Raw genomic sequence first — 12,384 nt, 5'->3', positions numbered from 1 at the left:
ATAATCATACCTCACATATGAGACTTCAGATTTTACAGCTCACATAGTGTTGCATTTTCTCATTTTGTCTTCATCCCAACCCTGAGTTACAAATGCGGAGAATGAGATTCAAAGTTGGGAGCTATAGCTAATGAACCTACTTGCTTTTGGGGAAAATGCACAGTCTTTCCCTTGGTAGCAAACTTACCCACATAGTGAAAGAATTTATTTTGCATTAGGAAAAGTGACCAGGGTGCCTTACCTTGGTTCTCAGATCTGAGGTTCAATTCCTGAGACACTCTAACTATGGTGTGAATTTGTTCTGTGAATTCATTTCTTCTTTTGTGCAAGATAAGGAAGATGTTATTACTAGGTTTGTTCAAATTAATGTTATCAGTGGTCATTCGCTGACTACAAAATAATTTATTTATTTATTTATTTTTTCGGTACGCGGGCCCCTCACTGTTGTGGCCTCTCCCGTTGCGGGGCACAGGCTCCGGACACGCAGGCTCAGTGGCCATGGCTCACGGACCCAGCCGCTCCGCGGCATGTGGGATCTTCCCAGACCGGGGCACGAACTCGTGTCCCCTGCATCGGCAGGCGGACTCTCAACCACTGCGCCACCAAGGAAGCCCACAAAATAATTTTAAAATCAATGTACTTTATGTAAATTATGGTGCCGAATGTTTAAAAGTATGTGTATTTATGTGTTCTCTTAATATTATTTTGCAAAAGTCTGCACAGTCCACAGTATTAGCAATTGAAATTAGGAAGTAGAGGGAAAACTTAAAACATATCTCCAATCCACTAAAAAAATTCCATCAGATTCTCAGTGGTGTATCTGTGGGTCAGTATGACGCACTTCGTCCCCACTGGGACATTCAAACTTCCTCCCAGTAGCAGACCCTAAATTCCCAAAGGCAACTTATAACCCTGTTTGCTTCCTCACCTCCCCAGAGCTCAAAAGTAGATAAGTAATTTAGCCCAAGAAAGGACACTGGTCAGGGTCAGTAGGGACATTGGTTATTATTAAACTGGTAATCAGTTTCCTAGAGAGGAACAGGAAGTGGAAAAAAATGTATTTGAAACAAAGAACTGTGCACAGTTTTTAAGAGTAATACAAAAAGACGAGCGATGCAATCATTAAGAAATGCTTAGGGGACCGACAGTTGGTGTAGGTTGGGATCGGCTGCCATGGGTCCAGACCTCACGCTTTATTTAGTAGATAAATCAGTATCTTCTCTAATTCTTCCAAAATGATTGGTGTCTGACATCCTCGTGTATGGATCTCAGTATTATGAGGGTCACGTTAGGAGAAGAGGTAGTTACCCTCTGTCTTTTCTCCCTGAGTCAATGGCAGAGTTACAACAACTGGACTACAGTACAAGCAACCAGCTTGTTTAACTAAAGCCTGTAATAACTGAGAACAGCACATGGGCTACATTTCTCTGTCATCTGTCACGACCAGCTCTGTTGGGTGGTAGACTTAATGCCTGGTATACAGTAGGTGTCCAGTAGTTTATATTATTGCTCAGCTTCATGCAGGGATATTTGGTAGCCATTAGGGGTGATCTAAGTACTTCACAGGGCTGATTTAAGTACTCATGGGGGTGATTTAAGTACTTCACCTTACTAGCCTCCGAAGAATTAAAATCGTAAATACCCGTTGATCAACACAGGCTGAAGCCATTTACATTAGATGTTTACTCAGGAAAACACTGAAGTCCTAGAAACTGGCACAAACCCTACTTTTCAGTCCTTCCTGAGAATACACATTTTGTTCTTTTCTTCTGTCATCACTAGAACCAAGATAATTCCCTGTGATTTGGCAGGGGGTTGATTTCTGATCTATTTTCTTCTGCTGTTTTCTTTTGTTTTAACTCAGAGATATTTAAGCCTACCAAATGTTTTATAACTGCTCAGACTGCTTCCTTTATTGGCTTTTAAGAGCAGGGTTTGGACTTCGGAGAAATTAAGTGACTGGTTTACGGTCAAATAGCTGTAAAGGGCAGGGCGGGAATTGGAACAGGATATTCCTGATAACTAGCCCCGGACTCTTTCTACAACAGCATACTTGCATAAAGTGGCTTTTGAAGAAGATTTTATGGATAACGTGAGATGGGCCTTTGGGTTTGGCAGCCACAGTCAGAATTTTAAATGACTCTCGTATATTTGAAAGTTGTTGAGGAACTCTTGAGGTAATTAATGCCACAAACATTTATTATGTGTCTGATACATGCTGAGCACTGACTAGGAGATGCACTGGGGCTTCCAGGCAAACTAAACACAGCGCCTCCCCCAGGGTCAGGAGACCAGCACACAGAGGGGCAGGGAGGGGGTCTGCCTACGAATAAATACGTATGTTCAATAAAAAGGCAAAAACAACCTGTGATGAACCCACTAGTTCATCGTAGATATTGTCAAATGAGGAAGGAAAGGAATATCTAAACATTACTTATTTCAGATGCTGGTATGTTTAAAATAAGCGAGCATGTCATTCTCATTTGAAGACTAGTTCATCTCTATTTATTAAAAGAAAACCTAATGTAATGAATTAAGCACTTAAACTAAAACTTCAAATGGGCCAACTCTTAGGCACTTGAGAAGACAAACAAAAATGGGGGAAAGATTTTTTGGAATGTCTTTTCATTCTGACTAATCCTGTCTGAAAACTGAAAAACACAGAAATTGGGATAGCAAAGTAAGTGAAGCTGTCGTTCCCAAATATTTCCTATTAGATTTTTTCTCTCCCCAAAGTTACAGCCGCCTCTGCACGAGATACTGTTTATTTGGGATCCTCAATAGTTAAGAACCAACGGCCTCCCAGTTCTAAGAGCGGCTGCCAAACCTCTGTGCGTCACGGAGCAGAAAGGCTGCGAATGATCATAACGTCCCAGGGAGAAGAGTTCGGAGACTCAACTCAGAGCTGTGATCTCTCTGCCGCCCTTGCAGAATTCAGTTTGAGTTTGCTTTGCTGTGAGGTTCGGCTGCAGTCCCAGGCCAGGAAGAGGGCCCAGGGGGGCACAGTTAAGAAAGAAGAGAATTCTAAAACTCCCCATCTGCGCACTCTCTGACCAGTGCACGCTGACCGTCAATTTGGCGTATATAATCTAATCCTGCCGATTTGACATTTAGAGTTGAAGTACCAGCATTTAGAACGAGGGTGGCCTGGATTCTCCAGTAAGCACGCCTGATGCTTTCAGTTCAAGGAAAATAATTTTTAAGTGATTACTTTTGTTTCTTCCTCAAGGCACTCTCTGCTTTCAAAATGAATAACTGTTCTGACCTACACGTGGCTCTCAAAATCTAGGACTGGTTGACAAGCCACGTCGTTTAGGCTCCTTTCAGAAACGATGCGTTTCTGCCTGATCTGCTTTTGCCCTCACTGTGAATTCCAGGACCTGTTCGCTGAGGGTGCCCCCACCTTCCCTCACTCCCCAGTCCCTCCGAGCGCGGCGGCTGCGGTCACGTATTCTCTCAGTCGGCCTCCTCCAGGCCTTGGTACACCACGCCCTACTCGTGCCGTCACTCTTGCAGATTAGTGACCAGGCCCAGAGGCTACTTCGCCATCAGTTGCCCCTGCAGTCCTCTTCTCACCTCCAAATTACCCTAATGTGATTCTTTAAAGAACATCACTTTTGAAATTAGAATCCTTTCAATTAAAGGATTGAAAGTTCTATCCACCCTGTCTTTTCACACTAAGATTAATAAAGTTGACTATAATAATATTTCACACAACATTGTAAATCAACTTAACAATAAAAAAATAATATTTCACATTCTCCGAGAGTTTTCTTTTTGCCAGGCACTGAGCTAAATCCTTCATACAGGATCACGTTTGGTCTTCACACAGCAACCTTCTGTGGAAGGCAGGGTTATCATCCCTATTTCATGGAAGCAGGGCAACTAAAGCTCAGAGAAACCAAATAATTTGCCTGAAAGCACACACTTAGTAAGTGGTAGAGCCAGGCTTCAGAATTCTTTCCACAGAAAAGATTCTGCTGCACCTTCTCTTGCACAGAGGGAACCTGGTTGATAACGGGAAGATTCCATCAGTTACCGTTTCCCTGTTTACTGCACAATAAATCTGCTAAATGTTTTAGAATGAGAGTAGAAACCAAACCAGAGATGCCCCCACTCAGACATGTACAGCAGGAATCCATAGCCTAATGTCTGTCTTTGGTGAGATTTTCCTGCTGTGATCACCGGACTTCAGGAGTCATCCGTGGTCATGAAGCCACGTTCAATGGAAGAGTCAAATCATCTGAAAGCAAGCTATTGCCAAGGGATTTTTTTGGGGGAAACTGCTATTGGTAAGGTCAGCAAATAAGCAAAGCCAATTCAGGAGCAGCAGCCACTTCCTGTCACCCAGTTGGTCACCCCATCGCTCAGGATGACATTCCTAAAATACTGAGGCGCTTCCAGGGTAAAGGACAAGGAACACATGTAACGTATTCAGAAATCTTGAATAAATGGTGAGACTTGTTTTTTCCCAGTTTAAAAACGTATTGCGGTAGAGAGAGTAATGGCTTCCCAAGACATTCTCGTCCTAATCCCCTGAACCTGTGCATGTGGTACCTTACACGGCAACAGGGAGGCTGCAGACGTGGTCCTAGATGATCCACGTGGGTACGTGGTCCTAGATGATCCACGTGGGTCCAGTGTAGTCACAAGGGACCTTGTAAGAGGGAGGAGGGCCAGAGTCGCAGAAGGCAATGTGATGACAGAGACAGAGGTTGGAGTCACGTGCTTTGAAGATGGAGAAAGGGGCCCTGGGCCAAGGAGTGAGGGCGCCTCCAGAAGGTGGAAAAGGCCTGGAAACAGGCTCTCCCCTAGAGACTCCAGAGGGAATGCAGGCCGGCAACACTTTGATTTTAGCCCCCCTACTACACAGTTTGAATTTCTCACCTCCAGAACTATGAAGATAATAAATGTGTGTTGTTTTAAACTACCAGTAATCTGTTAGAGCAGCAGTAGGAAGCTCATATGATGTCAGCTTATAATTTAGGGGCGAGATTGACCTGGGCACCATGCCTCTCAGTCGTGTACGGGTCTGGAGGCACCTGGGTAATTAGGAACATAAAAGTGCATTGTATACAATTAGACTCAGACATATGATTATAACGCTAGGTACTTAAAGGTATTGTTCATTCATCCAAGGTTACAAATGTATTAATTTAATTTTATCTTTAAAATGGCGAATTTTTTGAAAATTGCTAATGGAGCACAAGCCGCCGAAGTTTCAAGCCTTAGCTTCGCTGTGGTTGGAGCAGCCCTGGAGGGTCAGTAAGACCCCTGGCGGCAGAGGAAGCCTCCACCCCAGGGTGGGACCGAGGGTCCCGGCTGGCTGTCCACCCAAGCCCAGCTCGGGCTCCGGACGTGTCCCGGGCGTGCTGGGGGCTCCCCAGGCCCCTTCAGCAGCTGGGACTCCCCGCGGCCCTGCTGGTCTAAGCCCACCTCAGTCTCTCTGTTGGCCTGACTTCCATTGAATGCTGGGGCGTCTCAGGGCCTTGAAGACACCTGCCTTCCTACTCTCTTTCTTACCACAATCTTACCTCCCCTTCAAGGCCCAGGTCAAGCGCTACCACCTCCCGAAAGCTCTCCGGACCCTCCAGTGAGGCGGGGGGGTCCCAGCCACCCACGGTGTCTCCTTTGGCCCCTCTTTCTTGTAGTTCGTTGTTTTATACTCGACTTGCCCTGCCCACTGGTGGCGGAGCCCTGGCGGCCAATGGGCCTGTCCCCTTACCTTCGTTTCCCCCGGTGCACGCGGCCTCCCACGAGACACCTGCAGAAGGTGTTTGACGGAGGGACTCTTAGCTCCTGAAGTGGCTGCAGGAAGCCTGGCGCGCAGGTCGCGCACGACAGGCGCCACACCATGAGATGTACACCTGACACCGCCTCGCCGTGCACTTGCCTGCAAGTCCGCGTCCCGCAGACGGGCTGCCCCCTGGTGCCGGCCTGGCCGGCACGCACAAGCCCCCAGAGGAGCCTGCACCCGAGGGCAAGGGGCCAGCAGAGGGGCGCCCAGTGGTGCTTCGCCGGGGCTTCCCGCAGTAACTTGCGCGATGCCCCCTTTTCATGGCTTCTCCTCCTTCCCTTTTCCGCACGTCCCGACCCGCACCCCTGCTCCCTGGGCTCTCTTTCCAAGTAAACAAGCAGCACCAAGTCGCCGGGTCGGGCACTCCTGTCATCTGAGCCCAAACCGAGGCAGTCCTCCGCACGACTTCAGCTGGACTTCCAGGCAGGTGGCAGGTTCTCAGCCCAGCCTCCCTGCCTGCGTCCCTGCCGCCCACTCACCGGTTGCCCCGGTGACCCTGACTCCACGGCACACAGAGCGAAGTGCTGCAGTCCTCAGGCTGGGAAGGACCTCACAGCTCTGAGGGCATTCGGACCTCTGCGCGTCCATCTGCACGTCCGCCCTCCACACAATCTCTCTCCTTATTCACGGCTTCTGCTTGCTCAGTCTCAAGACCTAGACTCGCCTCGGGCCCCAGCTTGTCCTGAGAGCGTGTTTCCAAATTAGCGTTTCCTGAGTGTGGGGTCTGTGAGTCATTTGCGGTCTCTGGCCTTCTTCCAAGTGGCTCGGTGGTTTCAGAACACAGGTAGTAAAGCTTCCGGGGTCACAGACATTTTACAATTTGAAATGTAAGGCTGATTATCTTATTCACAGGAATCCAGTTACATTCTGAATTATTGTTGCATTCCTAAAGTTATAGGAGTGCAACAAGAATTACATTCATTGGTTTGATAAAACATGGTTGACAAAGTAAAGTTTTTTACATCATTTCTTTTCTATGTTCTATCACTTATTATGTCATTGGCATTGCTCTTTCTTTATACATTGCTAATTCACAAAAAATGAATTATGGCACAAACTTGATATCTTGCCACAATGTAAGCGGTCTTAATATCTATGTGAACGCTGCAGTTCCAAGTAATTTCCTGAGTGGAAATAATGGAGTGAGTATGACTCCAATGTGAAAATGAACGGAATCTGCACACAGGATGGTTTTGGACAAGTAGGTAAAAACAGACATGTTTGGAGAGCAAATATAATAGTAAATTTCCGAACTTGGGCTTTCTTCATGACTCATTAATTCCTAGTCCTTAATATATTTCTATCATGAAATTTTATCAGCTCTGTGACACCATCAAACACTTTATGTCATTTTCATCCAAACACGGTGCCTCTTCAGATAAAGCAAATGAACACTCAGAGAACGATGCTTTGTGAAATGATCATTTTTACACTAGAGGAAAAGAAGTTGCTAGAACTACAGAGGTGTCACTCAGAGTCATACTAGGCAGGGGCTACAGGTGGCAGTACTGCAGACGACTTAGTAACAGCAGCCGCCACCGTGATGACAGGGCTATATTCAGAGGAGAAGCAAAACAAGCTACTGGAAGAAATCTTTGTCAGATGGCACTGTGGGTGTCGCACAACATCAAGGGCAGGGAAAGTGGAAAAGGAGGTGCCGTCGTGGGGCGTCTGGTGGAGTCACTGATGTGCAGAGAATAAGCCAGCTCACACCCAAGGACCGTGTGCGCCGCCACCCCTGTTCTTTTGTAGTTGTATGCCTGCGTCTCAGGAAAAAAGGTTTGGAAGTTAATTCATGAGCCGCGAGCTGTGCTGTAACGTGGAAAAAGTGCATGACCAAGGCCCAGCTCTGGTGCAGAGAGGATTCGCCACAGAGTCAGCAGTTGCACCTGCATCCCCCCGCCTGCTTCGCACAGAGCAGGGTTGGGGGGCAGGGAGAATAGCTGGAGTTCATCCAGGTGATTCCCTCCCTGGCCAGCCTGCAGAGGGAACAGCACAGATGTCAGACGTGGTCAGGTAATAGCCTGGAGAGGACACCTCCTCAGCACTGTCCCTGAGGAAGGGCGGCCAGGCTCCCCACACTGATGTGTGCAGACCGTCAGTAGGAGGCGGATCCTAGGAGCATTTTAAAGGGGAAGAGGTTTAAATATTGTTTTCATGACACAGGTAATGTGCATTTCTGTGATTTCAAGTGGTTTATCTCAGTAATATATTCAGTGTCTTGAGTGGCTTAAACCTGCTAAGGATGAAACAACGTGGCTTTTCACGTTGGGGCCCAGGCATCAGAGCTTTTTAAGAAGGCCAGCCACCAGAGAGGAGGTGATTTCCTTCCTCATCAAAACAGGGCAAAGTGAGTATCTTTTTTTTTTCTTTTTTTGCGGTACGCGGGCCTCTCACTGTTGTGGCCTCTCCCGTTGTGGAGCACAGGCTCCCGACGCTCAGGCCCAGCGGCCATGGCTCACGGACCCAGCCACTCCGCGGCATGTGGGATCCTCCCGGACCGGGGCACGAACCCACGTCCCCTGCATCGGCAGGCGGACTCTTAACCACTGCGCCACCAGGGAAGCCCAAAGTAAGTATCTTTTTAAACCATATCCACATGCTGTAATAAGCTTCAGGTACACTCTGCAAAGTCAGATGAGGAATCACTTGGCCAGTTTCCGAGCTGAATCACCCAACTTCCAGTTCTCAGTCATGATCTGCTCCTTTAGCACAAGAAGACGCGTGGTCCTGGTCCAAGCTCGCCATCTGCAACCATCCTAGAGCACCTTCCAGCACTGCTGCCACTACCAGAACACTACCAGTGAGGCCTCACTTTCCATTTCAGTAGAAGTCGGGGAAGAGAAAAGGGGTCATGGTGAGGACTGGTCTGCGGCTGGTGCCACCCATCGCCGGGCTGCCTGTGGACGCTCTGGGGAAGTGTGGTATCATCATTACTTTTATCAGTAGGAAACCACTATTCCTCAAGTGGGGTTATAGATGTATTTTAAATGTGAGGCTTTATTATTCTTGTTTCCAGAATACAATCAGAACATCTCTGATTTAAGGCTTTTGTTCATGTGATTTGTCAAAGTGGAATACACCAGCCTCCCATTTGTGCCTGATAGAATCACAACAATTCCGTGAAACCAACTCAAATTCTACCTCCTGACTGATAATCCCCCCGACCCTCAGCACCCAGAGCAGCCCACTCAGAGGGTGTACAACGGCCCGCCTAATGCTGGCACTGCTGGGCATTACTGGACTATAAAGTTCCAGCAGGGCTGGAAATGCACCTTATTAACCTTTGACCTTTCCCAAAGGCTGGCACATTGTCCAGCACATCGCAAGTGCTCAGTTAACGTATGACATACGTCCATTTATAAGAGTATATGGTGGGTAACTGATCAGGAATGGCCAGTGAGCCTTTATCAAGTGGGCAGAACCTCTGGGGGACATTCAGAACCATACATCTGACGGAACCAAGCTGATTCTTGCTAAATACAAAATAGTTCAGTTGCTTTTCTCTGTTTTGTGACGGATTGTCAATGTAAATTTATCCCAAACCTGAATAACGCTTAGAAGAGTTTTAATACTCGCAAGGCATGATCATAACCCCCCTTGAATGTGTGATAATGGTAATTATTAGGGTAAAGATATAGGTAGAAAGTTGTCTTTTATGTGTAAATTGAAAGTTTTCTTTCCACAGTCTGTTTTCTCTTACTTGAATCTACCTGTTCACTTTCTTTCTCTCCCTTTACACACATACACACACACACACACACACACACAGAGCTCCCAAGAGCAGTAGGACTGACTAATCAAAATATTTGCTTAATCCAAATCACAATGGCTCACGAAGATAAACAAGTAGACGACTTTTGGTTTATGCTTAAAGTTACCTAATGAGGTGCCTGGATGTCACCAAATATTTTTAATCATTTGAATTCTGACATCATAACCTTGACCTAATAAACATTTTAATTATTGAAAAGTAAATTATTAAAAGTAAATAAAGTATGTAGTTGATAAAACTTGAATACCTTGAACCTGCTGCCTAAGGGGATACTTGACAGAAGGAGCCTGGACCATTAGAGAACTGCTAGGTCAGTCATTTCCCAGGCTGACCAGCAGAGGGCACCCACCCCCAGGCGCCGGCGTTTCCAGGCTCCACCAAACCCAACGAAGAGGAGAACTGATTCCACTATGAGTCAGTTTTATTTTGAGAACACATCGTATTTACAGGAAGAATACAACTAAAGTTAATTGATTTTACTATGGTTTTACAGTATGTGAGGCGTATAACAGGCTTCTCAGCTATTAACGATAAGAAACTGACTAATTCCTGGGGACTAAGAGGCATATTCTGCTCTGCAGATGTGACCCATGGACCCAACCCCCGCCGGGGGTCCCAACACACTTTCAGGGGGCGGAGGTCAACGTCTTCTCCTGACAATGCGAAGACATTATTCGATCTTTTAGTAGGTTGACATTTGCTCTGATAGGTGGATGGAGCTGCTGCTGCCCCGGCATGAATCACGGTCTTCACCACTCTGCTCTCATTGTAAAAGATAGAAAACCGAAAGCTTCACTTAAGAATGCCCTTGAGGGGCTTCCCTGGTGGTGCAGTGGTTGGGAGTCTGCCTGCCGATGCAGGAGACACGGGTTCGTGCCCCGGTCCGGGAGGATCCCACATGCCGCGGAGCGGCTGGGCCCGTGGGCCGTGGCCGCTGGGCCTGCGTGTCCGGAGCCTGTGCTCCGCAGCGCGAGAGGCCACAACAGTGAGAGGCCTGTGTACCGCAAAAAAAAAAAAAAAAAAGAATGCCCTTGAGGAAGCAGAAAAAATAGTTTTGTTAAACTTTGATGCTTACTGAGGACTCCAGAGAACTTCTGTGTGAATTTTATCTATTGATACTAATGTATAACCATAGTCGAAATTAATGCTGTGAAAACCATATATGAACTTATTTAAAAGAACAGTAATAAACCCATTATATGTAGTATAAACAACAACATATTACCATGAAAAACAACTGTTTTCAAAAACAGAAAAAAATTAGAGTGGCATTGGTTTACATTTTGCAAATCTCTTTAATGGCTGGCTTAATAGAAGACAGTGGATCTTCAGAAATGCCTCTGCATTCAGTCTGCTGAGATGCTGCTTGGATTGAGGTATATATGAAAGAGGTCCCAAACCAGAGAGCCTGAGAACAGCTGGTGTGGACCACAGTAAGGGGGGTGGAGTGGAAGGAGAGGATGGCCCGCTCTACCTGAAGACACAGGAAAGCTGGGACTCGAGAGATGATGTGAGCTTGTTACTGGGTGTTGGCACCAAAGGGAGTGAGTGGATGGGAATCCCGAGTCAGAACTGAAACAAACGATGGAAATCCAGACCCCCAAACCCCACAGGGGCCGGAAGAAGAACAAGCCTAGCTAGCAAGCTGAGCAGGTAGGGGCCACAGGGGTCAACCACCAACAGGGAAACAAGGCCTGCAGCAGTTTGCTGGGGTCATGACAAAATACTACTGACGGGGCTTAAGCAGCATGGATTCATTTTCTCACAGTCTGGAGACTGGAAGTTCGAGATCCAGGTGTTGGCCCAGGTGGTTCCTTCTGGGGCTGTGAGAACCTTTCCCAGGTGCCCTCCCGGGCTCTGGTGGCTGCTGGTAATACTGGGTGTTGTTGGCTCCTAGAAACATCACCACCATCTCTGCCGTCATCTTCACATGGCATTCTTTCTGTGTGTGTGCTGTGTTCAAATTTCCCTTTTTTATAAGGACAGAAATGACATTGGATTAGGGTCCACTCACCTCGAGTTAGACCTCATCTTAACTAATTACACCTGCAATGACTCCTTTTCAAATAAGGCCACATTCTAGGAACTGGGAGTTAGAATTTCAGTATATGGATGTGGGAACACAGTTCACCGCACCACAAGGCCTGAAGGAGTCTTCTGACCCGAGTTGTTGCCTAATTCCGTGTGCTTGGCCATTGGTGTGGATGTGCAAGGAGCAGTTGGAGAGACTTAACCGGAGCAAAATTGAGGAAGGAATCATTTCCGAGGTCTCCACACAGCATGCGGCAGAGGCGTCCCACACCTTCGTCCACTGCTCCCGCCCTCACATGATGCACTGGACCGTCAACGACCTGGAAGTGCGTTCGGCAGGTCTGAGCAGAGGGCGTGGCTGCGTGGGAGCTGGGAGAACCCTGCGGACGCAGGTTGACGCTGTCGCTGGTTTTCTTTCCTGGTCAGAGAAAAGTCCCGCTGCTGAAGTAGTGGGGAGTGATGTTCCCATCAGACCACTGCCACACCTGGGCACATCTGGCCCAATCACTCGGGGCTGAGCAGTTTTAAAACCCAGGTGACTCTTGAACAGGGAGGGGTTAGGGGCGCCCACCTTCCTCGCAATTGAAAATCCAGGCATAACTTATGAGGCCCCTGCCTCCGTATGCGCGGTTCTGCATCCGCAGATGCAACAACCGGGCCCATGTAGGACTGCAGCATTTACACTGAAAAAGCCCATGTATAAGTGGACTGGAGAAGTTCAAACGCGGCTTATTCAAGGGTCAACTGTATTTTAATTAGTTGTCAGTAGTTCCAAGCCAAG

Source organism: Monodon monoceros, unplaced genomic scaffold, assembly GCF_005190385.1.
Source record: "Monodon monoceros isolate NGI ecotype Baffin Bay Population unplaced genomic scaffold, NGI_Narwhal_1 Super_Scaffold_15, whole genome shotgun sequence".
Classification (NCBI taxonomy): domain Eukaryota; kingdom Metazoa; phylum Chordata; class Mammalia; order Artiodactyla; family Monodontidae; genus Monodon; species Monodon monoceros.
Note: the sequence above shows the minus strand (reverse complement) of the source record.